We start from the raw sequence: 26,209 nt of genomic DNA, 5'->3' as shown, positions 1-26,209 counted from the left end.
TCAGTCTTGGCAGGTTTATGATTCTAGATTTTTTCCATTTCTTCCCTGTTATCTAATTTGTTAGCAATATAACTCTTTGTAGTATTCACTTATGATTTTTTTGTATCTCTGTGATATATTATTATTATTTCTCATCTTTTATTTTTTATTTTGTTTACATGTGTCCTCTCTCTTTTCTTCTTTATGAACCTAACTAAAGTTTTATAAATTTTGTTTATCATTTCAAAAAAGTACCCTTGGTTTCATTGATTTTTTGCCATTGTGTTTTTATCTCTATTTTACTTATTTCCTCTCTGGTCTTTAGTATTTCTTTCCTTCTGCTGAATTTGGGTTTTGCTTGTTCTAATACCTTTAAAGTGGTAGGTTGGGTTGCTTATTTGAATTTTTTCTTGTTTCTTTGGAAAGGCCTGTATCATTATAAACTTCCTTTGTAGAACTTCTTTTGCTGCATCCTAGAGATTTTGGAATGCTATGTTTCCATTTTCATTTGTCTCAAGGTACTTTCTGATTTCCTCTTTGATTTCTTCAGTGACTTTTTGGATTTTTAGTAGCATATTGTTTAGTCTCCATGTATTTGTCCTTTTCTCAGTTTTTTTTTCCTGTAACTGATTTTTAGTTTCATACCTTTGTAGTTGATCAATATTGATATAACTTCTCTTAAATTTTTTGAGGATTGTTTTGTGACCTAGTATGTGATCTATTCTTTAGGACATTCCAAGTACACTTGAAAAGAATGTTTATTCTGCTGTCTTTGGATGTAATGTTCCAGAGCTGTCAATTAATTCCAACTGGTCGATTTTGTCCTTGAAGACTACTGTTGCCTTGTTGATTTTCTATCTGGATGAAATGTCCCTTGATGTCAGTGGGGTGTTCAGCTTCTCCAACTATTATTGTATTGTCAATTTCTCCCTTTATGTCTGTTATTATTTGCTTTATATATTTAGGTGCTCCTCTATTGGGTGCATCTAGAGTGTGAGAGAGCTGATTTTCCAGATTAACTAAATATGGATTGGACATAGTTTACCATTCCATCCTGGTTCTTTTTATTGGAAATGGGAGATCCTGGTTTAGTCCATTAATAAATATGGAGTTAAAAGTGACCTGGGTGTAATCAACATTTGAAGGAAGACCAGAATTTTCTTTAAAAACAATCTGAAGTCAGTTACAATTGTTATAGCAGGTTTATCAGATTTTTGTGTGCAAGCCTGAATTCTGTTCTAATTAAAAGTCTTTGGAAAAGCCCTAGTAATTGTCTGATGAATTTACCTAGTGATAGCCTAAGGTTGATCATATGATAAGTTAGTGTACTTTTTTCTGGGTTGTAATTTTAGAGAACTTTCATTTTCCCAATTAGTGATTTTCATCCAGTGCTGAGCCTGGCCTTCACTGACGAGCATATAAGTCAGAGAAAGGAGGTTGATACATTTGAATAACTATATTAAATTCCTCAGCAAATCTGTGAGAATATTTAGTGACTTTGAAAAAAAAATCTTTGACTGTGGGTCACAGTTCACCTTTAATCCATGAAATATAATAAATTAATGTTTTAACCGCTGTATCATCAGAAGTCTTAGTTTCTAAGGAACAAGTTGTTCAGAGAATGGGAAGTGGTAAGAGTTTTAGAGAGAAAGGAAAATTCAGCCAGAGCATTAGTATGAGGAAAACTGAGGAGGCATAGGCGGCATAGGCTAGAATGAAGATGTCATGAGAGGTGGAGGCTGAGAGAGAGACAGGATGTTGCCAGAGGTCAAGCCTGAGCCAAAAAAAAAAAAAAACAAGGAAGAAGAGAATGCATCTTTGGAAACCATCTTATCTTTCTTCAATCATTTGTTTGCATCAGTTAATTTCAAAATCTTATTTTGCACAAAGGCAGCTTTAGGCTCCCAGTAATATTTGGAAGCCTCAAGTACTCATCGAAATAGGCTTACCATTCAGTTCTGGAAATTTTAGAGCTATAGTGATCCAATTCAGTTTTAAGAAAATTAAGTTTGGGGATTTCAAAAGTTTCCCATAATGGCCATTAATATTCTAAATTGCCTTTGGTCAGGTCTGTCCATTTAGTTATTAATGTACATGAGGAAAGACTGTCGTTTTCAAATATAAAATTGGCCGGAGTCCCGGTAGGGAGAATGCTCTCAAAATATTTAGATAACTGGGATCCCATTTCTCAGAGGTTTTTCTCTAGAGTAAAATAATCATATTCAAACAGCTTAAACAGCTTATAGCTCAAACAGCTCAGTTCAAATAGCTTACAACTCAAACACCCTGTAGGCTTAATACCAACCAGTTTTAAGGGGATAGCTTGGTCCTGGAGGAGACAGGCAGAAGGCTTCTCAGCCAGTTCACATAGGACAACTCCTCTTCCAAAGGAATGAGCTGATGGCTCAACTGGTAGTTTCAGTGAAACACCTCTCTTCCTTAAAAAAACGATGAAAGATTTTCAGCTATTTTCTTTTGAAATAATCAGATCTCAAAATCAGAGTGAAATGTCAAAAAATACTCACATAGAGAATAAAGCCTTAACCAGAAAGATGAAACCTTAAAGTAGATGCTGAATAGCTTCAAATGCAAAGGTAGAGGCTCAGATCAAGGAGATAGACGTACCTTTAAACTCCAGGGTTAGTGAAGAAAGCAGTGAGTAACAATTACCTCAATTGTGGGTACTTTACCTGTTTGTTCCTCCACCCTTGAGCAGTCAAAGGTCTTTTCTCGTTCTTGCACTGGCCACAAAAATATTGACCTAAAACAAATTGCTAGTCATTGTTCAGCAAAAATGGGTTTGTGATCAGCAGAGAATTACAATTTGGGGTCTGCAATCATAGAGCCACATTCAAGTCCCTGCATGACAAGGGAAGGATAATTCTTTCATAGAGGAGAAAAGAAAGTTGAAGGGGCTAGAGTAAGCAAAGAGCCCATGACTTTCCAATGGCTGAGTTGTGGCTAAATAAAGAGGAGTCTTTCCTTCTTCTGTTTGGTTCTGCTATTGTCACAGGGAGTGACAATATTGCTTCCTGACTGTATTTATTTGAGGTTTCTATTTACTAATTTTTCATACCTCTCATTTCCCCCTCCATAGTCCCGCTGTTTTTATTACCATTTTGCATGAGTGTGATTAAAATTAATGAAGTAACAATTAGTAATGTCCATAGTTTACATTAGGATTTATTCTTCGTGCTAAAAATTCTGTAAGTTTAAAAAAATCTATAATGAGATATGTGTACAGAGTATCATACAGAATAGTTTCACTATCCTAAAAATCTGTTCTCAACTATTCATCCCTCTCTCTCCCTATCTTCAACCTCAGGCAACCACTGATCTTATTAATGTCTCCATAGTTTTCCCTTTCCCAGTAGGTCATATAGTGGGACTCACACAGCATGCAGCCTTTTCAGATTGCCTTCTTTCACTAGGAATAAGCATTTATGATCCTGCCATATCTTTTCATGGCTTGATACCTCATTTCTTTTTAGCACTGAGCATTGTCTAAGCATAACCTTGTGTGTTTATCCATTCACCTATTGAAAGAAATATTGGTTGCTTCCAAGTTTTGACAATTATGAGTAAAGCTGCTGTAAACATTTGGGCACAGGTTTTTGTGTGGATGCAAGTTTTCAACTCATTTGGGTAAATACCAAGTAGTGCAATTGCTGGATCAAATGGTATGAGTATATTTAGTTTTGTTAAAAAACTGCCAAGATGTTTTTCAAAGTGGTTGTACAATTTTGCATTCCCACTGATAGTGAATAAGTGTTCTTATTGCTCTGTAGTCTAACCAATATTTAGTATTGTCAGTATTTTGGATTTTAGCCATTCTATTGGGTTTGTAGTGGTATCTCATTATTATTTTAATTTGAATACTTGAATTTGTTTGATGTTGAGTATCTTTTGATATGCTTATTTGCCATCCATATATTTGTTGAGTAGTCCCCTCACATCTTTTTTCCCATTTCTAAATTAATTGTTTTCCTACTGTTAAGTTTTGACATATTTGGTATATTTTTTCCTACTCTATGCCTTGTCTTTCTTACTTTCCCAAGAGTGTCCTTCAAAGAGAAGTTTTTATTTTATTTTTTTTTACTTAATATTTTTATTTTATTTTATTTTATTTTATTTTTATTTTCCCACTGTACAGCAAGGGGATCAAGTTATCCTTACATGTATACATTACATTTTTCCCCACCCTTTGTTCTGTTGCAACATGAGTATCTAGACATAGTTCTCAATGCAATTTAAATGAAGTTCAAATTACATTTTTTTTTCAATACAGCATACTTTGGGAATTGTATCTAAAATGTGATCACAAATCCAAGGTCACCTAGTTTTTCTCCTGCTATATTCTAGAATTTTTATAGTTTTGAGTTTTTCATTTAGTTCTGTGGCCCATTTTGAGGTAATTTTTGTAGAAGGTATAAGATTTGTGTGTAGATTTATTTTTTTATTAAGTCAAATAGTTCAAAAAGTGTTGTTATAAAATAAGAATGATGTTATAAAGGTGAAATTGGAAGATATTACAAAGTGATGAAGTCATCCAAATAAAGTTTTAAAACAATGTTTAAACTAAAATCAAACAGACAAATAACAAGAACAGGAAAAATATGACATATGAGGAAGGGGATGTGATATTCATGGATGACGAAAAGTACAACTGCTCAGTTCCTATTGTGTTTCCATATTCTCAGGCAAGATGAATTAGTTTCAGATCCAAAGATATTTAATCAGTATTGGTAATGGAAAACTGTATCCAGTGATCTGTCAGAATATAAGAGAGCACCTGGTTATTCTAAATGTATTCAAGATTCCTGCACAAAACTAATAATATAAAGCATTCTGAACGAATTTAATAATTACATCACCAAATCTGCCAACAAGTTTTAGTCATTGTAAAACATATGAAAGGGGATAGAAAACTGAATATGGAAAACATGGTCTTATTTTTCATGTAAAGGAAACAGCATTTTGGTTACTTGTCTCATATCTTGATTTCAATAAAATTATAAAATCAACCATTAAATAAGTTTTTGACAATTATGAAGTGAGATGAATGAGCACTAATTAATACATTCATTTGTTTTTTGACTAGGTTAGTAGACTAATACATGAGGGAAATACATCAATAGACATTGTTATGTCTGTATTTCATCAGAGTCTCTATATGTCTTTCTGGAAAAGATAGATATATCTCCGCTAACTGATAAAAATGTTAGACTGATCTCTAACTCACAGAGGAAGTGATAATTTCTGAGTCTCTAGCAATCTAGAGTGCATTCACTAATATCATGCCACAGATATCTCTCCTATTAGTAATATACAGCAGCTATTAAACAGAATATTGATGGCATTCAGTTATACTTAGCATACAACATTAGAATAAGACTTATTATGTTAAAAACCAAAAGTATATTTCCATAGATCAGAATATTGGTTGAATCTAACCAAGTAAAATTTGTTAGATACATGCAAAGTCCTACAGTTATATAATAATTTTTGTGTATCCACAACATGTTTGAAAAACATGATTTTATTTATCTAAAATTAAGACTAATGGTGGGGTGCACATTTTGCTGACAACATATTTGAAGGATTCCATGAGTACCAACAAAGATAAACAGCTGGAGGCATGAATAATGTGCCCCCCCTAAAGAAAGATATTTATCAGTTAAAGCTTTGCAGAACTGGAATGGGCTACTTTGAACGTCTGTGTGTTCAATAAAAGTATAGGTAAAGAAGAAGCTAGACAACTACACATTATTATATTGGGAGGAAATTCAATCATTCAATGGAAGATTCAATTGGATATTCATTAAAGTCCCTTCTGACTGAAATTGACTTGAAGTATTTTTTAAAGTATGCAATTTTTTGTTGAAAATCTACTCAAAGTACTTTGAAATGCATATTCATAGTATGTAAAATCTTCCCACTTAGTTCTCATCACTGACTTCTTACAATCTCCATAGTTGCATATTAATTACACACTAGTACAGTCAGGCAAAATCAGTTCCCCACTGTTCTCTGATAGAGAGAAAAATACTTTATTAATATTGGAATATTCTCTTTTCATTGTTTGTCACAGTATTGTTGTGCATTACAATGGTTAATTGCCTGGCTATTTTATTTTGCATTAGCCTGGACACTGCTGTTTAATAAGACAATGGCTTGCATGTTAACAATTACAATCTTATTCATTGAGATGGAAACACGTTTGCATGCTGACCATAAATGAGGGACAAACTGGAGTTTGTTTAAAGGCTAAACTGGAAACAGAAACAGTTAAGTGTAAAGTCAATAATTAGAATCATTACTTCTGTGCCACTGAGGATTTATTTTCATTGGCAATAGCTGTTAGACCTAGTTGATGATTCTTGGAAGAATAATTTTCTATTTTCTGAGACAGATGTTGTCATAATTTACCCTGGCAATCTCTTAATCCTCTAGCAACCACAAGATTAATATCCATTAGTGAATAATCATGCATAGGTTGATGTCAACTGAATAGTACATTCAACTGATTGCTAATGTCCTATTCTGTGTGTTAGCATATTATAAAGCTATAAACACTTTTAAATCAGTATATTATTCTTTTGACCATTTCTCCCTTTTCCCAAATTTGTAAAATATTCTTTGCAGTTCTGATAATCACATATGATGGCTGAGAATAAAAGTTTTTAATTAAGGCTGCCAAATTGTAGATAATTTATAGATTACAATAGTTAAAATAATAATTATAATATATATCTGGCTATCAGTGCATTTTCAACAGTTTCATGAAAATAGTTTTACACACACTGAAAGGCATTGTATAAGGACTGTCAGAATGTATCTCATTTGTTTCTAATCTAGCTAAGCATCTTTACTTTTTCTTTTCCCTCAGAAATAACCATAATCATCATTCATTTTCTTCACTCAATAAAAAGATACATTGAGAAATCGAACAAAAATTCTTTATCATAGATCAATTTTATATTCTCATTAGTATAGATCAAATTTCTATTCTCTTGATGGTGTGCTTGTTCATACTACTTGCTTAGATTCTGACTTCTTATATTGTAGTCTAATTTCTAAGACCTGATATAATTCACCTTAACATATGTTTCAACTCTAAAACTCTGAAATAGGACATTTCAGGTCTTAATTTCCCACCTATATATTAAATTTCTTTTGTCACTGAAACAAATTACCACAAATTTGGTAGATTAAACCAACACAAATATATTATCATCCTGTACCTCAAAATTCTGGCAGGAGTCTCACTGGGCTAAAATTAAGTTTTTGGCAAGGCTGCATTCCTTTCTGGAGATCTGGGGGCAAATCCATTTTCTTCTCTTTTCCAGTGTCTAAAAGCTGTTTGCACTCCTTGGCTCATAGCTGTCTCCACACATCCTCAAAGCCAGAAACAATTGCTTGAATTCTTACTTTGAGCTACCCTTCTGCCTCCCTCTTCTGCTTTTAAGGACCCTGCTTATTTGGGCCCATCCAGATAAGCTAGTACCCTCCTATTTTAAAGTCAAATGATTAGGAATGATAATTCCATCTGAAATAACAATTCCCTTTTACTATGTAACCTAACAAATTCACAGGCACTGGGAGAAGAATGTGGGCCTATTTGGAGAACATCATTTGCCTACTACAGTGAAAATAAATATCTGAATTTTCACTTCAGATTAAGATTGAACTGGACTTGCTTTCCCACTGGAAACAATTAAAAAATCAGGCATGATATATGAAATTATGCTTTTCAGGTCATCAAGGAGCAGTAATCTCTAAAGAAGAATAAGCAGACTAGATGAGCTGTGCAGTTGTCTCAGCTTACTGCCTAGAAAGAGGTAGGGAAGCCAGACAAGGCCTGGAAGTCTCTTTGAGTTTCTCAACCTCTTCCTAGCTAATTATTTCCTTCACAGATGCCAGATTTGTTACTTATACATTTTGAATGTAGTAGTGTATATATGTTAATCCCAAATTCCTAATTTATCCTTCCCAACAGTGTTTCTCCTTTGGTAAGGATAAATTTATTTTTGAAGTCTGTGAGTCTGCTTCTGCTTTGTAAATTCATTTCTATCATTTTTTAGATTCTACATATAAGTGATATCATATGATATTTGTCTTTGTCTGACTTACTTCACTTAGTATGATAATCTCTAGGTCTATCCTTGTTGCTGCAAATGACATTATGTCATTCTTTTTTATGGCTGGGTAATATTCCATTGTATGTATGTAAGAAATTTTTAAAATAAAAATATAGTCTTTCCAGGTTAAAATGTTCATAGTCTTCTTATTCTGTTGAACTTACTGCATGTGCTTTTACTGTTAGAGTTGGATTTGTTGAACGTTTATTTTCTAGATTTATTGGTTTAAATGGGATTTGATTTTTACCATTAGACAGCAAAGTCTTGAACACTAGGACTATTTCTGACCTTCATATCCATTCATGGGTATTTCCTTAAGCAAAAGATACATTTTCCTAAAGACTTAGGTCATTGCTCTTATATCTCTATTTCTTTTGTGAAGGATGTGGACATGAGCACACACACATGCACACACTTAATGTGTTTTGGGTTGAAAATAGTATTTATCTTTACTTCCTGATATTAGCTTATTATCTTAAATTTCTATAATTATGTTTTCATTATTAATACTTTTTTTTTACAAAGTGCCGTTTTTGTAGTGAGTACATTATTTAGAGAGTGGCATGGTTTATTACTTATGTGCTGTATAAATTAGCTAATGACTGAAAATAGTGCTAATATTTTCCAACCAGGCTCCTTACCTTTATTCCAATTAGACTGTTAGTGGTAGACATTCTGTATTCTCTTTGAAAACAGCACCTGATTTCATAAAGAAGGCAAAGACTGCAGCATGTGATCATAAGGAAGAGTTGTTGTTATGGGAATTAATAGACAGGACTACCCAATATTAGAGCATTACGTAAATTTAAAGTCTGTGGACACTTGCTTCAATTTAGGTGTTTCTGAAAAAGAGAATCTACTTGAGATATAAAACTGAAGAACACACACATTTTCCCCCTGTATAAACACTTTAAATAAAATTGGTGTTAAATAAAAGCTGTTTTGCTTTGAGGAAACTAAGCAGTAATACATATTTTTCTCAGTGCATTGAGGGAAGACAAAGTGATACAACACTGACCACTCTATAATACTTTAAAGATTTAAATTCTATAAGACTTTAAAGATTTACCTGCGAAAGGCTTACTTTCAGCCACTCCATATGAAAACTTTTTTATTTTTAAAAAATTTCATGACTGCACCTGTGGCATATGGAATTTCCTGGGCCAGCGATTTAATCCGAGTGGCAACGGCAACCTACATCACAGCTGCAGCTATGCAAGAACCTTTAACCTACTGCACCAGGCCTGGGATTAAATCTGTGCCTCCACAGCGACCAGAGCCACTGCAGTTGGATTCTTAACCCACTGTGGCACAGAGGTAACTCCATTGTAAACTTTTTAGTGAAGCATAGGAATATGAGAAAAAGAGGTACTCTAGAATTTTCCCACAAAAGTTACTCTCCTATCATTTCTCTCTTTCAAAAAGAATTTCTGGCATAAGTAATTTTTATTTATTTGATTAATATGGAGAAATGCTGAGTTCAAATTTATGGTTATTTCTTTAAGTTTTTATTTTTGGAAGCCCAACCAGAGTTATGTTTGGTAATATTAATAAAAGAAAGATAATATTTTATTTTCTCGTACCATAATTGTGAGGACTGACAGAACCTGTTTGGAAGTAAAAGTGAAGAAATGTCCGAAGTACATAAAAGTAATAAAATATTTTGTATGTATTCAATACAACTTCATTGGCATTTAGATCATTGGATGATCATGTGGCTTCATGATCTTCCAGTTTTTGAGTGAGTGATTAGGACATAGTATATGAATATCCATTCACCATCTACAGGGATTCTTCTGAAATTCGGTGCGTTTAGTTCCAGACCACTACGATAAAGCACCTATTTCAAGAAAGTTAGTTGAACAAATTTTTTGGCTTCCCATTGCATATAAAAGTTATGTTTACACCATACTATAGTCTATTAAGTGTGCAGTAGCATTGTGTGTGGAAAAACAATATACATAACTTAGTTAAAAAATAATGCCTTTGGAAAAATTGTGCCAAAAGACTTGCTTAGTGCAGTGTTGCCATAAACCTTCATTATGTAAAAAACACATTATCTGTGAAGAGCAATAAAGCAAAGTGCATTAAAATGAGGCATGTCTATACTATCTTCTCAACACTGTGCTATGTCCTAGTGTTATAAAAACTTTGTAGAACATACTTTGTGCTTACAATCTCATATTTGAAATTGTAATCCTCAGTGTTTGGCAAACAAGGCTTCTTTTGTAATAAAGATACTTTGATTAGGTAAATGATGATGATTATTTTATTTTATCCCACACTATAATCTGTCATATTATAAGAAACTCTACCATTTACATAATAAACATAATGTCCCTCTATGTAAACAAATCAACATTTGTTTGCAGAGTTACAAAGATGAGTACAGTATGGTCCATTTCCCAATGTGCTCACAATCTATTGGCAAGGGCAGGAATACACATGACAAATTATAATATATTCAGATTATGATGAATTCAACAAAGTATAAAAAATACTATGATAGCATAAGTAAAAGGTTTTGTTCTGCATCCAGTTGAATCAACCTTGACATGTGAATAGAAAATATTGTCTGCCCCTAATCTGAATTTGATGGAGGCTAAAGAGAAAGAAGGACATTTTGACAAAGAGAACATCTAAAAAATGATATAAATGAAGCAACATAAAACGGCTATTAGGTAATCAAAAATATTTTATGATATTGGAGTATAAATTGCATGCTATCAAGATGAGTTTAAATTTTATTCTCTAGGTAATCAGGAACCAACAAAAGAGAATCAGCAGTGGAAAACATGATCAAAGTTCGATTTAGAGAGAATTCCAGTGGTAATGGGAATTATGAAATAGAAGGGAGAATAATAGGGGTCCCGAAAATACCAATGTCCTTATTTTGCTTTGTCTTTAATGCCTCCATTGCAAAGGTGATGTTGTCTCATTGTTATTACTGCTGTAGTCTAAGTACCTGACATTAAGCTTTTTTATTGTAATGTAAGTGTCCAATATTAAGCTTTTGATTCCCAAAGCATTCATTTCAAAGACATCCATTTTGAATAAATATATTGACAGCTGTATGACATAGCTAGCAGAAAATAACTAAATAAGAAACCCAGCTGTCTCACACATGAGGTTTCCCTTTTAGAATACCCTGAGTAACCTAGGGTAACTGACCACTTGAATGACCTCACTTTTTCCTTCCCATGCCCTAATTCCCACTCATGCTCTAAATTCTCCAGTAAAGGTTGAACTGTGAGGCCTTAGGTACCCCTCTTTTGAACCTCAGTAAAGGCAGAGCCCCAGGTTGCATGCTCTCTCTCTCTCTCTCTCTCTCTCTCTCTCTCTCTCTCTCTCTCTCTCACACACACACACACACACACACACACACACACACAAAATCTCTCTCCTCATGACTTTGCTTTGTGGCCCTTGGGTGTGCCATGAACCCTCTAGGACCTATGAGTAAGAGATCTCTTTTCCCTCCAAAGTTCCTTGATTTTTTTTTTTTTATGGCTGATGAGAACCACAAGAGCCCGTCCAGCCACAACACTGGCTTTGGTTGTGAAGATATCTGTGGAGGATCCCACAAGTAGTATGGCCCAGATGGTTGTGAAAATATCTGTGGAGGATCCCACAAGTAGTATGGCCCAGATGGTTGTGAAAATATCTGTGGAGGATCCCACAAGTAGTATGGCCCAGATGAGTATATCAGACATTCCTAGCAAACAGCATCACTATTGATAGGCTGAGAGTTACATCAAACAACTGGCTTATAACAAAGACGAGGTCCTTAACAAATAAAGTTCCTCATATAGGGGCCAAAGCCAATCTTTCAAAAACAATGTTTTTTTGAAATTCTGCTATGTGTAATGAGAAATATACATTATATATGACTTTATGATCTCATACATAGTTAGTTACTTAACTTATTATAGTTTTAATGTTTTTTTGATTTTTTCAATAAAGCATGCCCATAATTTGTATAATTGGTCTAAATTATATCCATTATATACCTTTTCTTATCATATTGTCAATCAATTTACTCTTTTAGAATAAATTGGTCCTATTATTGAATCCCCAATAAGCAGTAAGAACTGAGAAATCCTTCAAGATATAATGGAGCCTTAGAGATAGGGTCTCAAATCTAAAATGATTTAGGACAGAAGTTCCCATGAGGTGCAGCAGGTTAAAGATGCAGCATTGCTGCAGCTGTGGCACGTGTTGTGAGGGTTTGATCCCTGACCTGGGAACTTCTACATGCCATGGGCATAACCAAAAATAAAATAAAATAAAATGGTTTATGACAGACCATTTTATATTTAAGAAAATCAGTATAAAATATACATACCATCGTCTAATCCAGTCAAAGATAGCTCATTACCTACATTTCTCCAATTTTTCAAAGACAAATATAACTTATCTGATATTTCCCTTAATTTTTCTTTCTTTTGCTTTCTTTTGTCATTGAAAAAATTTTTTCTGGAACCCAAGGGACAAAAAATGCATTTTAAAGTCAAATATATAAGCTGTAATTAAGTTCATGACTTGATTCTTTTAGTGAAAAAATTGAGGTCATGATTTAGTTCAGATTTGCCCTTATGGATAAAGATGTTAAGGTCACATGTTATTAAGTCTTGTTCATTTTTTTCATGTTCAATAAACAAAAAAAATCGATTATTAATCTTTGTATCTTTTTCTTAGTGGACTAATAGAATAATCATATTATTTCTCTGTTTTTATTATTCATCTCCCTGTGTTTTATTATTACGGCTAGAATGAAAAGGTTAAAAAATGCCTTTTGTTCAATACTGTTGAGTGTCTGAATGCCATACTTCTGAACCAAACTAAATATTATTAACATTTATTGTATTCCAAAAACAGGAATAATACTCATAGGGAAATATTTTAAGAATTCTACTTTCTCAAATTACCCTAGGATTGACTAGTAAGTAAAAAACCATGTACTTGCCTCACTGGGTTTTAATTCACCATCAGAGTTATATCTCCAGAGAGCTGCATTTCTACATCTAGCAAGACTCTTCTTGCTTGTCATTCTTAATTGAGAGCATCAGCCCAAGTAACACAACAGTACAAAGACCATCAGTAAAAATGTCACATCAAAATGAATTAAAGTTAATGGATTTGCTAGCAATCAGTGTGTATGTCAGGACATTACCGATCTTGACTCTCACATATCATGTGTATGAACTGTTTATCATGGTTGATTTTTCCTGCTGCAATGTGTATACCAGCAATTATGGCAATTGCCTACACAATGTAAAATCAGTTGGCATAAAGCTATAATAAAAATCATGTGATACTAATGCAAGTATGAGCTTTCAAATTAATTGAACAAAACAGAAATTATAGAAGGACAAAGAGAAGTTAGTTATTTAGTATATGATAAATAGAGCATATTAAATTGAAGTGAAAAATAGTTACTATTCAATACAGTATGTTAGGATGATAAATAGTGATTTAGGAAAAATATATAATTTCTATAACTATGTCTATATGTTTACATCATATTTTTAACTTTATAGCACTATATTATCTAAAGCAATGGCTTAAAGCCAGGAGATATGTGTTAGAATAATTTTTTAGCTCTCTCAAAATTTGCATTACGGCTATGTTCACTTGAAAAAATATTGGGACAAACTAAAATATCGAAAATAGAAGACGTTATATATTGGTACATCAAATCAAAGGTCTATGATGGAAGGAATAGAAGAATAACATCTCATTTTATTGACATGAAATATAATATAATATTGGAAAAATTAACCAGAAATTCAAAATTGCATGTATAGTGCCAGGAGTGGGGAGTAAAAGTGAGAGAAAAATTAAAGAAAATACATCATAAAACAATAATAGTTACCCCTGGATATTGAAATTAGAATAGATTTTCCTATTTCATTTACTGTTTTTTTCCTTTGCTTGTTTGTATTTTCAATTTGTCTTCCCTCACCACATATTACATTTTCATTAATAATATTATGAAAGTTATAAAAAAGACTGTTATATATTATGTATCATATAATAATTGCATATAAATAATACATTAAATAATATATAATTTCTATATTATATATTATAATTTATATCCTTACTATATTATATATTTTATTTTTTATTATAAATTCTATATTCTTTTTCATAATTTCTATATTATGCTATATATCATTTTTCTGTATTATATATTATATATGATTTCTATAACCAGTTCTGTTTCACCTCACAATTATTTTTAGTTATCTTTCTTTTTAGTGTGTCGGCATGATATAAATACAACATGTTGAAAAATGAAAATTGAAAAATCCAGTCAACTGTGTCTCTTTTCCACACATTTTTTTCTGTGAACTGAATTAGCTGAAAGATTGGATGACTTACAGAAATAATGACATAATTTGCTTAATGGTAAATGAAAAAATCTGTCAAATTATAATCATCATAGTATTTTAGAACAGCAAAAGACTTTAGAAATAAGACAGTATAATCCCATCTTCCTGGAAATGAGAAAACTGAGTAATCAGTAGCCTTTTTAAAAAATGTAATGTGGATATTGAACACGTGTTTCTCAAAAGACTGCATAGGAAAAAATGGAAACAAGAAGAAGAAAAGCAATCTAAATTAAGAAGCAAGGGAGTTCCCATTGTAGCTCAGCAGGTTAAGAATCAGACTAGTATCCATGAGGATGTGAGTTCAATTCCTGGCCTCGCTCAGTGAGTTAAAGAATCTGGGTTGCCATGAGCTGTGGTGTAGGTGGCAGATGTGGCTGGGATCTGGCGTTGCTATGGCTGTGGTATAGGCCGGCAGCTGTAGGTCCGATTTGACCCCTAGTGCCTTGGAATGTCCATATACCACAGGCGCAGGCCTGAAAAATAAAAAAAAATAAAATAAAAATAAAAGAACAGGAGTTCCCGTCGTGGCGCAGTGGTTAACGAATCCGACTAGGAACCATGAGGTTGCGGGTTCCATCCCTGCCCTTGCTCAGTGGGTTAGCGATCCGGCGTTGTCTTGAGTTGTGGTGTAGGTTGCAGATGCGGCTCGGATCCCGCGTTGCTGTGGCTCTGGCGTAGGCTAGAGGCTACAGCTCTGATTCGACCCCTAGCCTGGGAACCTGCATATGCCACGGGAGCGGCCCAAGAAATAGCAAACAAAAAAAAAAAAAAAAGGAAAGAAAAGAAAAAAATAAAGAACAGAAAAAGGGAAAAAAAATAAGAAGCAAAACAGTGAAACACCAGAGTTATCACCTACAATGTTCTGCTAATTCTTCCCAGGTCTATGTAATTTTGGATTAAACTAAACTGTCCTTTTGGAGTAGAGGTAAAATTCAGATCTAAGGAGTTGTTTTCAAAAGGGAAGGCTGATCATCTTGTTCTCCGTGGCTTCTTCTTATTCTTAAGCTTTTATTAAAAATTTCTGAGCCTCATAAAGAAAGTCTTCACTGGTAGTGTGGTCAGATTTCCAACAAAATAAATCCTGAAGTAATTTCCCTGGAACTAAGGCAAAGTAAAAATAGGAAAGATCCACAGATACAAAATCTTGTCAGAGCAAGAAGACTCTGGCTCATAAAATAAAAGCACATTTGTGTGAGGAAATAGATTGAAATGTGAGAAAAAGAATGTATTATATATAGGAGTTCCCGTCGTGGCTCAGTGGTTAACGAATCCGACTAAGAACCTTGAGGTTGCAGGTTCGATCCCTGGCCTTGCTTCGTGGGTTAAGGATCCAGCGTTGCTGTGAGCTGTGGCATAGGCCGGCGGCTACAGCTCCGATTAGATCCCTAGCCTGGGAACCTCCATATGCCCAGGGTGCAGCCCTAGAAAAGACAAAAAAAAAAATTATAGATATATATATGTGTGTGTCAATTGATAGAACACTGTAAATCAACTATAATGGAAAAATCATTAATAATAATAAAAAAAATTTAATCAGGCAATGGATTAAAAGCAGAATCACCATGATGACACCAAAGCCATATGCTAAATAGTATATAAAATAAAATCAATATAAAAATGCTGTTAGAGTTCCCACTGTGGCCCAGCAAAAACTAATCCAACTAGTATCCATGAAGATGTGGATTCAATCCCTTGCCTTGCTCAGTGAGTAAAGGATCTGGCATTGCCATGAGCTGCAGTGTAGGTTGGAAACATGGCTTGGATCTGGTGTTGCTGTGGCTGTGGCACAGGCCAGCAGCTATAGCTCCAATTAAACTCCAAGCCTGGGAACTTCCATATGTCACAGCTGTGGCACTGAAAAAAAATTTGTTATACAATTGCCTATTACAGCCAAAACTGTTTGCATCCATTTTAGTGACCAAAATATGATTATTTAAGAAATGTATTTGTATCTGATTTATAGTTTGCTAGAACTTCTTCCATGTTCTAACTTCTCCATTATTTTGTTTCATCTCTCAGTTAATAGATATATTTCTTTTAATAATCTTTATTTTTAAAAGTAGATAGTTTATTTTAAAATTTCTTACATATTGACTTGATTTCTGCTGTCCTTATTCATTAAAAAACTTGGTTGGTAGAACTGCTTGTATTACAAATTTAATCTGCTCAAATTATGGAAATATTTCTTTTCTTATATATTGCACAGAATAATGCAAAAGGAAATCTGAGGACAGCTTGACTGTTAAGTTTTTCTGTTTTTATGCATAAACAATTATTTTTTAAATATTTGAAATGTTATACTTTCCCAGGATATGTGTATATGTGGGCTATTTTCCCTTGAATCCATGGGCATATGATGATCAAGTGAGCATACATACCCATATGCCAAAGTAAAGTTTCTTAAATAAACATATTTTTTCTAAAGACATCAACAATATTTTTGCAGTTGGTTTTTTTACTTTTTATTTTTATTTATTTATTTATTTATTTATTTATTTATTTATTTTGCTTTTTGCATTTAGTTAGCAATGTCTCAGTGCTTTATTCTTCAACACGGTAGCTATTTAATTTTTTTTTTTCCCACTGTACAGCAAGGGGGTCAGGTTATCCTTACATGTATACATTACAATTACATTTTTTTCCCCCACTTTGTTCTGTTGCAACATGAGTATCTAGACAAAGTTCTCAATGCTATTCAGCAGGATCTCCTTGTAAATCTATTCTAAGTTGTGTCTGATAAGCCCAAGCTCCCGATCCCTCCTACTCCCTCCCCCTCCCATCAGGCAGCCACAAGTCTCTTCTCCAAGTCCATGATTTTCTTTTCTGAGGAGATGTTCATTTGTGCTGGATATTAGATTCCAGTTATAAGTGATATCATATGGTATTTGTCTTTGTCTTTCTGGCTCATTTCACTCAGTATGAGATTCTCTAGTTCCATCCATGTGGCTGCAAATGGCATTATGTTGTTCTTTTTTATGGCTGAGTAGTATTCCATTGTGTATATATACAACTTCTTCCGAATCCCATCATCTGTCGATGGACATCTGGGTTGTTTCCATGTCTTAGCTATTGTGAATAGTGCTGCAATGAACATGCGGGTGCATGTGTCTCTTTTAAGTAGAGTTTTGTCCGGATAGATGCCCAAGAGTGGGATTGCAGGGTCATATGGAAGTTCTATGGATAGATTTCTAAGGTATCTCCAAACTGTTCTCCATAGTGGCTGTACCAGCGTCCATTCCCACCAACAGTGCAAGAGGGTTCCCTTTTCTCCACAGCCCCTCCAGCACTTGTTATTTGTGGATTTATTAATGATGGCCATTCTGACTGGTGTGAGGTGATATCTCATGGTAGTTTTGATTTGCATTTCTCTTATAATCAGCGATGTTGAGCATTTTTTCATGTGTTTGTTGGCCATCTGTATATCTTCTTTGGAGAAATGTCTATTCAGGTCTCTTGCCCATTTTTCCATTGATTGATTGGCTTTTTTGCTGTTGAGTTGTATAAGTTGCTTGTATATTCTAGAGATTAAGCCCTTGTCGGTTGCATCATTTGAAACTATTTGCTCCCATTCTGAAAGTTGTCTTTTTGTTTTCTTTTGGGTTTCCTTTGCTGTGCAAAAGCTTTTCAGTTTGATGAGGTCCCATGGGTTTATTTTTGCTCTAATTTCTATTGCTTTGGGAGACTGACCTGAGAAAAGATTCATGATGTTGATGTCAGAGAGTGTTTTGCCTATGTTTTCTTCTAGGAGTTTGATGGTGTCCTGTCGTATATTTAAGTCTTTCAGCCATTTGGAGTTTATTTTTGTGCATGGTGTGAGGGTGTGTTCTCGTTTCATTGCTTTGCATGCAGCAGTCCAGGTTTCCCAGCAATGCTTGCTGAATAGACTTTCTTTCTCCCATTTTATGTTCTTGCCTCCCTTGTCAAAGATTAAATGACCATAGATGTCAGGGTTTATTTCCGGGTTCTCTATTCTGTTCCATTGGTCTGTCTGTCTGTTTTGGTACCAGTACCACACTGTTTTGATGACTGTGGCTTTGTAGTATTTCTTGAAGTCTGGGAGAGTTATGCCTCCTGCTTGGTTTTTGTTTCTCAGGATTGCTTTGGCGATTCTGGGTCTTTGTTGTTCCATATAAATGTTTGGATTGTTTGTTCTAGTTCTGTGAAAAATGTCGTGGGTAATTTGATAGGGATTGCATTGAATCTGTAGATTGCTTTGGGTAGTCTGGCCATTTTTACAATATTGATTTTCCCAATCCAGGAACATGGAATATCTTTCCATTTCTTTACATCTTCTTTGATTTCCTTGATTAAAGTTTTATAGTTCTCGGCATATATGTCCTTTACCTCCTTGGTCAGGTGTATTCCGAGGTATTTGATTTTGTGAGGTACAATTTTAAAAGGTATCGTATTTTTGTATTCCTTTTCTAAAATTTCATTGCTGGTATACAGAAATGCAACTGACTTCTGAATGTTAATCTTATATCCTGCTACTTTGCTGAATTGATTAATCAGCTCAAGTAGTTTTTGGGTAGAGTCCTTAGGGTTTTCTATGTACAGTATCATGTCATCTACATACAGTGACAGTTTGATCTCTTCTCTTCCTATATGGATGCCTTTTATTTCTTTTGTTTGTCTAATTGCTGTGGCTAGGACATCCAAAACTACGTTGAAGAGCAGTGGTGAGAGTGGGCATCCCTGTCTTGTTCCAGATTTGAGTGAGAAGGCTTTCAGTTTTTTCCCCATTGAGTATTACATTTGCTGTGGGTTTATCACAAATGGCTTTGATTATATTCAGGAATGTTCCCTCTATACCCACTTTGGCGAGGGTCTTGATCATGAATGGATGTTGAACTTAAATGCTTTTTCTGTGTCTACTGAGATGATCATATGATTTTTGACTTTTCTTTTGTTAATGTGGTGTATGATGTTGATTGTTTTGCGTATGTTGAACCATCCTTGTGAACCTGGGATGAACCCAACCTGGTCATGGTGTATGATTTTTTGGATATGTTGTTGGATTCGGTTGGCTAAGATTTTGTTGAGAATTTTTGCATCTATATTCATCAATGATATTGGGCGATAGTTTTCTTTTTTGGTGGTATCTCTGTCTGGTTTTGGAATGAGGGTGATGGTGGCATCATAGAATGTCTTTGGGAGTATTCCTTCTTCTTCAACCTTTTGAAAGAGTTTAAGGAGGATGGCCACAAATTCCTCTTTATATGTTTGATAGAATTCACCTGTGAAGCCGTCTGGTCCTGGACTTTTATTTGTAGGGAATGATTTTATGACTTCTTCAATTTCATTTCTAGTGATCAGTCCGTTCAGTTGGTCTGTTTCTGCTTGATTCAGTTTTGGCAGGCTGTAAGATTCTAGAAAATTGCCCATTTCTTCCAGATTGTCAAACTTGTTGCCATACAGTTGGTCATAGTATTCTCTTATGGTTTTTGTATTTCTGCTGTATCCATTGTGATTTCTCCTTTTTATTTACAATTTTGGTTATTTGCGTTCTTTCTCTCCTCTTTTTAGTGAGTCTGGCCAGGGGTTTGTCAATTTTGTTCACCTTTTCAAAGAACCAGCTCTTGGTTTTATTAATTTTCTCTATTGTTTTTTGAGTCTCTATTTTATTGATGTCTTCTTTGATCTGTATAATTTCCTTCCAGCTGCTGACTTTAGGTCTTTTTTGTCCTTCTTTTTCTAATTCGTTTAGGTGGAGGGTTAAGTTGTCCATTTGGGATCTTTCTTCTTTTTTGAGAAAGGCCTGTATTGCTATAAATTTCCCTCTGAGCACTGCTTTCGCAGCATCCCATAGATTTTGAGAGGTTGTGTCTTCATTATCATTTGTTTCAAGGTAGTTTTTAATTTCCTTCTTGATTTCCTCATTGACCCATTGGTTTTTTAGTAGCATGTTGTTGAGTCTCCATGGAGTAGGTTTTTTCTCTTTGCTTTTCCCATGGTTGATTTCTAATTTCCTGGCCTTGTGGTCAGAGAAGATACTTGAGATAATTTCTATGCTCCTAAATTTATTGAGGTTAGCTTTGTGTCCCAATATGTGGTCGATTCTTGAGAAGGTTCCATGAGCATTTGAGAAGAATGTGTATTCTGATTTTTTTGGATGTCGTGTCCTGAAGATGTCAATGAAGTCTAACTTGTCTATTCTTTCCTTTAGGATCTCTGTTGCTTTATTGGTTTTCTGTCTAGAGGATCTGTCCATTGGTGTGAGGGGGGTATTAAGGTCTCCTACTATGATTGTATTCTCATCAATATCTCCCTTTATGTCTGTTAATATTTGATGTATGTATCTGGGTGCTCCTGTATTTGGGGCATATATGTTGATGATAGTAACATCCTCTCCTTGGATGGATCCCTTAATCATTAAAGAGTGTCTTTCTTTGTCTTTCTTTATGTCTTTTGTTTTAAAGTCTATTTTGTCTGATATGAGCGTTGCGACTCCTGCTTTTCTGTCATGTCTATTGGCGTAAAGAATTTTTCCCCACCCTTTCACTGTCAATCTATGTGTATCCTTTGTCCTAAGGTGAGTTTCTTGTAGGCAGCAGAATGAAGGTTTTTGCCTTTTTATCCACTCAGCCACTCTGTGTCTTTTGATTGGGGCATTCAGTCCATTGACATTTAAGGTGCTAATTGATAGATGATTATTTATTGCCATTTGAACCTCATGTTCCAGTTGATTCTATGGTTCTCCGTTCTTCCTTTTTTTTTTTTTTTTTTTTTTTTTTTTTTTTTTTTGGTTGGATGGTCTCCTGTTATTATCTCCTTGAGTGTATTTTTTTTGTTGTTGTTGCAAATGCAATATTTCGTTTTCGCTTGTGGTTACGCTGTTTTTTAAGTATGCTAACCCCTTCCCATAATTGTGTGTTTTAGCCTGATGGTCCTGTAAGTTCAAACACTTCATTACTATATTGAAATTAAGTAGGTAAACATACAAACAAACAGACAAAAAGGGTTATTTACTTCCTAACATCCCTTGCCCACATTTTATGGTTTTGATGACTCTTTTTTATTTTATTTTGTTTGAAGCATGTTCATGATTAAATCTCATGATGGCTTATCTGAGTGACTGCTCTCTGATTGCGGTTTCCTCAGTCCTAGTTCTTCCTCTTCTTTTTCTTTTTATTTCTTTTCTTTTTTCTTCCCTTTCCTTCCTTTCTTTTTGGTTTAGAGAAGCCCTTTCAATATTTCCTTTAACCTGGGTTTTGTGTTGCTGTATTCTTTTAGTTTTTGTTTGTTGGAAAAAATTTTTTATTTCCCCTTCTATTTTAAATGATATTCTTGCTGGAGAGAGTATTCTAGGTTGCATATTTTTTCCTTTGAGCACTTTAAATATCTCTTGCCATTCCCTCCTGGCCTGTAGTGTTTCTGTAGAGAAATCAGCTGATATTCTTATGGGGGTTTCCTTGTAGGTAACATTCTGCTTTTCTCTTGCTGCCTTTAGGATCCTCTCTTTATCACTAACTTTTGCCATTTTTATTATGATATGTCTTGGTGTGGGTCTATTTGGGTTTAGTTTGTTTGGGGCCCTCTGTGCTTCCTGTATCTTGAACCCAGTATCCTTTAGATTTGGGAAGTTTCCAGTGATAATTTCTTCAAATATATTTTCCATTCCCTTATCTTTTTCTACTCCTTCTGGAATTCCTATTATGTGTAGATTGGCCCGCTTTATATTATCCCATAGATCTCTTATATTGCTTTCCAGCTTTTTGATTCGGTTTTCTGTCTGCTGACCTGATTGGGTGATTTCCATTATTCTATCTTCCATATCACTGATTCGTTCTTCTGCATTATTCATTCTGGTTTTTACTGCCCCTAGTTCAGTTTGCATCTCTGCAACTGAATGTTGTAGTTTTTCTTGGCTCCTCCTTATATTTTCTAGTTCCTTTCTGAGGGTATCTGCATTACTGTTCATATCTTCTCTTAATTCCTTCAGTATTTTCACTGTTTCTCTTTTGAACTCCAGGTCTGTCCGACTGCAGAGATCTGTTTCATTGTTGACTGTTTTAGGTGAGTTCTCCTGTTGGTTTGACTGGGGGTGGTTTCTCAGCTTCTTCATCTTGCTTGTTGTTTTCTTTCTCCTGAGGGAGTTGTACTCTCCGTGATCGGGCAGTGTTTGCCTTGTCACTGCCGTGGAATATTTCCTGAGGGCTGGCGTTGTTGGTCAGTCTTTTTTGAGGCAGTGTGGCTTTTCTGGAGTGCTGATGGGGCTAACAGTGTTTCTTTGAAGCAAAGGAGGGCTTCCTGAGGGCAGACAGGACTGGGAGGTCCACACCACGATGGTAGCAGATTTCACTTGGTCATGCAGAGCTTGCTCTGGTGTTTTTAGGCTGTGGGGTTCTTGCAGGGGGTTGGCGGTGTTGGGCAGCTGTTCCTCAGGAGTGCAGCACCCCCTGGGGGCTGGAGCAGCTATCTGGGTCACTGAGAACCTGAGAGGCTCTTCCCTAGGGCAGCCCAACTCAGACGGACAGCCTGAGAATGTAGGCGGATCTTTTCACAGTCTGGCCAAGCTTGTTGCAGCTTTTCTGGGCTGCAGGGGCTCTTCCAGGGGGTTGGTGGTGCTGAGCAGCTATTCCGCAGGAGTGGGGCACCCCCTGGGGCTTGGGCGGATAGCAGGGCCGCTGCAAACCCAAGAGGCTCCTCCCCAGGGCAGCCTGACTCAGAAAGACCGTCTGAGATCTTTTCCTGACTCGGCCAGGCTTGTTGCAGCTTTTCTGGGCTGCAGGGGGTCCTGCCTGGAGCTGGCAGTCCTATGCAGCTGATCCACCAGGGCACCCCCTGGGGGCTTGGGCGGGTAGCAGGGCCATTGGAAACCTAAGAGGCTCCTCTCTGGGGCAGCCCGACTCAGAAAAACAGTCCGAGAATTAGGCCGATCTATTCATGGCCTGGCTAGGCTTGTTCTAGCTTTTCTGGGCTGCAGGCCTTTTCTCGGGGGCTGGTGGTATTTGGTGCTGCTCTGCAGAAGTGTAGCCCCTCCAAAGGGCAAGCAGGCCTGTGCAGGGACAGCCCTTGTGGTGGTAGGCTTCAGGCAATTGTTGAGGCCAGCCCTCCTGGATGGCAGGCAGCCCCAGGTCCAGCGAGTGGGTAGGGGGTGGCAGGGGTGGGGGGAGGGGATGCACTGGGAAGCACAGCTTTCTGCTAGCTAGTGGGCCTGTAAGCTTGCTGTGCCGTGGGGAGTATTCTATGGGGACCTACCCCTTCTTCTCTCCCCTCCCCAGCACGGGCACAGACCAGGCTCTTCTCCCAGGTTCCCTCTGATGTGGCTTTCCACTTCACCGCCCCTAGAGTATTGTTCCCTTCCTCTGTGACAGCTTTGTTTTCTAGTCTCCCAGGCAGTCTCTACCCCGTCAAGTCACCGACCGGTTTCTAGACCTCCCAAGCAGTCTCTGCTCCGCCCCGACCCCCCAGCCCATTCTCGGGGACTAACCTCTGGAGCCACGGTCTCGGTGCCCAGCCCCCACCCAGGCATCCCCAGGCCCTTTCCCGTGGACTAACCTCTGGAGCCAAGGTCTCGGTGCCCAGCCCCCACCCAGGCATCCCCTGGCCCTTTCTCGGGGACTAAACTTCGGAGGCAAGGTCTCGGTGCCCAGCCCACACCCAGGCATCCCCCGGCCCTTTCCCAGGGACTAACCTCTGGAGCCGAGGATCGGTGCCCAGCCCCCACCCAGGCATGTCAATTTTTGGTGACTGTGCCCATAGTTCAGATGGTCCATTTGGTTCTTGCTCAGCTTTTCAGTACTCCAACTTACTGCTACACTCTTCTCTGCATCTGGAGATTCCTCTGGTTCGTTTGATCTTTCCCCCGAGTAGGTGACTTTCCAGGGTGCAGGATCCCTTTCTCCTCCTCAGTTCCCTTTCGGGAGTGCCCATCCCGCTCAGATTCACCTTCTCTCACTCTTGTCTTTTCTCCCGTTCTGCCCAGTAATGTCACGAACTTCTTATCGTTATTGGAGTTTAGGTTCCTCTGCCAGCGATTGGTTGCTGTTCTGTGCGAGTCATTTATTCTGTAGATGTGCTTTTTTTGTTGTGTTTGTGGGAGAGGGCGAGCATGTCCCCCTACATCTCCGCCATCTTGTCCTCTCTCTGGTTTTTTATTTTTTATATTATTTTATTTTTTAAAATATAATGATTTTAATTTTTTTTCCATTATACCTGGTTTAGAGTGTACTGTCAATTTTCTACTCTACAGCATGGTGACCCAGTTACACATGTATACATTCTTTTTTCTCACATTAATATGCTCCATCATAAGTCACCATAGTTCCCAGTGCTATACAGCAGGATGTCATTGTTAATCAATTCCAAAGGCAATTGTCTGCATCTATTAAAATTGTATAAAAATCTTATATTCTTTCATTTCCCCAATGGAGAATTAAATTTATCATATTGTCTTCTGGCGTTTTTAGGCTCATATTTTGAAATTATAGAATAACATATGATTGCTCTGTAATAAGAAATAAACAAATGTTGAAGATGACTAAAGGTAATGTCCCATTCAATCATCTAATAATGTATTCAATAGCATTTATGGAGCCAGAAATTATGCTTGCTATACATCAGTACTTGAGATACATTATTATAAAAAGAGAAAAAAATATATCACTGATTTTGCAGAGCTTATATTTTAGTGATCACAAAAATATAATTCAAACATATAAGTAAATTGGAATGTAGATTGTAATTGTACTGTATTAGTGAAGACATTCAAAGAGACAGAACAAGTAGGGTGTGTTGTGCGAACGCGCACGTGTGCGCGCGTGCGCGCGTGTGTGTGTGTGTGGAGAGAGACAGAGAGAGAGAGAGAGAAATAGTAAGAAATTGGCTCATGAGATTATGGAGTCTGGCAAATTCAGAATCTGCAGATGGGCTGGTAGTCTGGAGACCCAGGGAAAATTTGAAAACAATTTTCAAAAAATTAAAAAACAATTGTTATTTTGTTTTCTTTGATGTTACAGTTTAAGTATGAGGGCCACTGGTTGGCAGAATTCTCTTTTATTTGAAGGAGGTGATAATTTTATTATATATAAAATATATATATACAATATAATAGTTTAATATAGAAAATATATATTATAAAAATATAATATGTATAATATATGTTATAAAAATATATATAATATACTATATAAATATAATGTATATATTATTGTATACATACATATATTATATGAATATAATAAATATATTTATTTATATATATTTAATATATTATATATTATACTTAAATATAATATATATTTAATTATATTCATGCCTTTAAATGATTGGATGAGTCTCATCCAAATTTTGGAAGGCAATCAAAAGTAGTGTTATGTGGAATACCATGAGGGTAGAAGGCATTCTATAAGCCAAAAGATGGAAGTTTTGGCAGAAGCACTGCATGCAGAGAAGGCATAGCCATATTCAGAGTGAATGCCTCTTCCAATAAGAATAAAATTTGCCCTTTTCATAACAAGAAGCAGTCCAGTGTAATCAACCTGCCACCAAGTAACTGGCTATCACCTCAAGGAATGGTGCCATTTTATGAGGTCAACATTACCCTAATACAAACCACACAAGAATGCTAAAAGAATATAAAATTACAGGCCAATATCACTGATGATCATAGGTACTAAAATCCCAAACTAAATATTAGTGTACTGAATTCTAAAAGGATCATACACCATGATCAAATGAGATTTACTC

This window comes from Sus scrofa, chromosome X (assembly GCF_000003025.6).
Source record: "Sus scrofa isolate TJ Tabasco breed Duroc chromosome X, Sscrofa11.1, whole genome shotgun sequence".
Taxonomy (NCBI): domain Eukaryota; kingdom Metazoa; phylum Chordata; class Mammalia; order Artiodactyla; family Suidae; genus Sus; species Sus scrofa.
The sequence above is the reverse complement of the archived record's forward strand: the minus strand, read 5'-3'. Positions refer to the sequence as shown.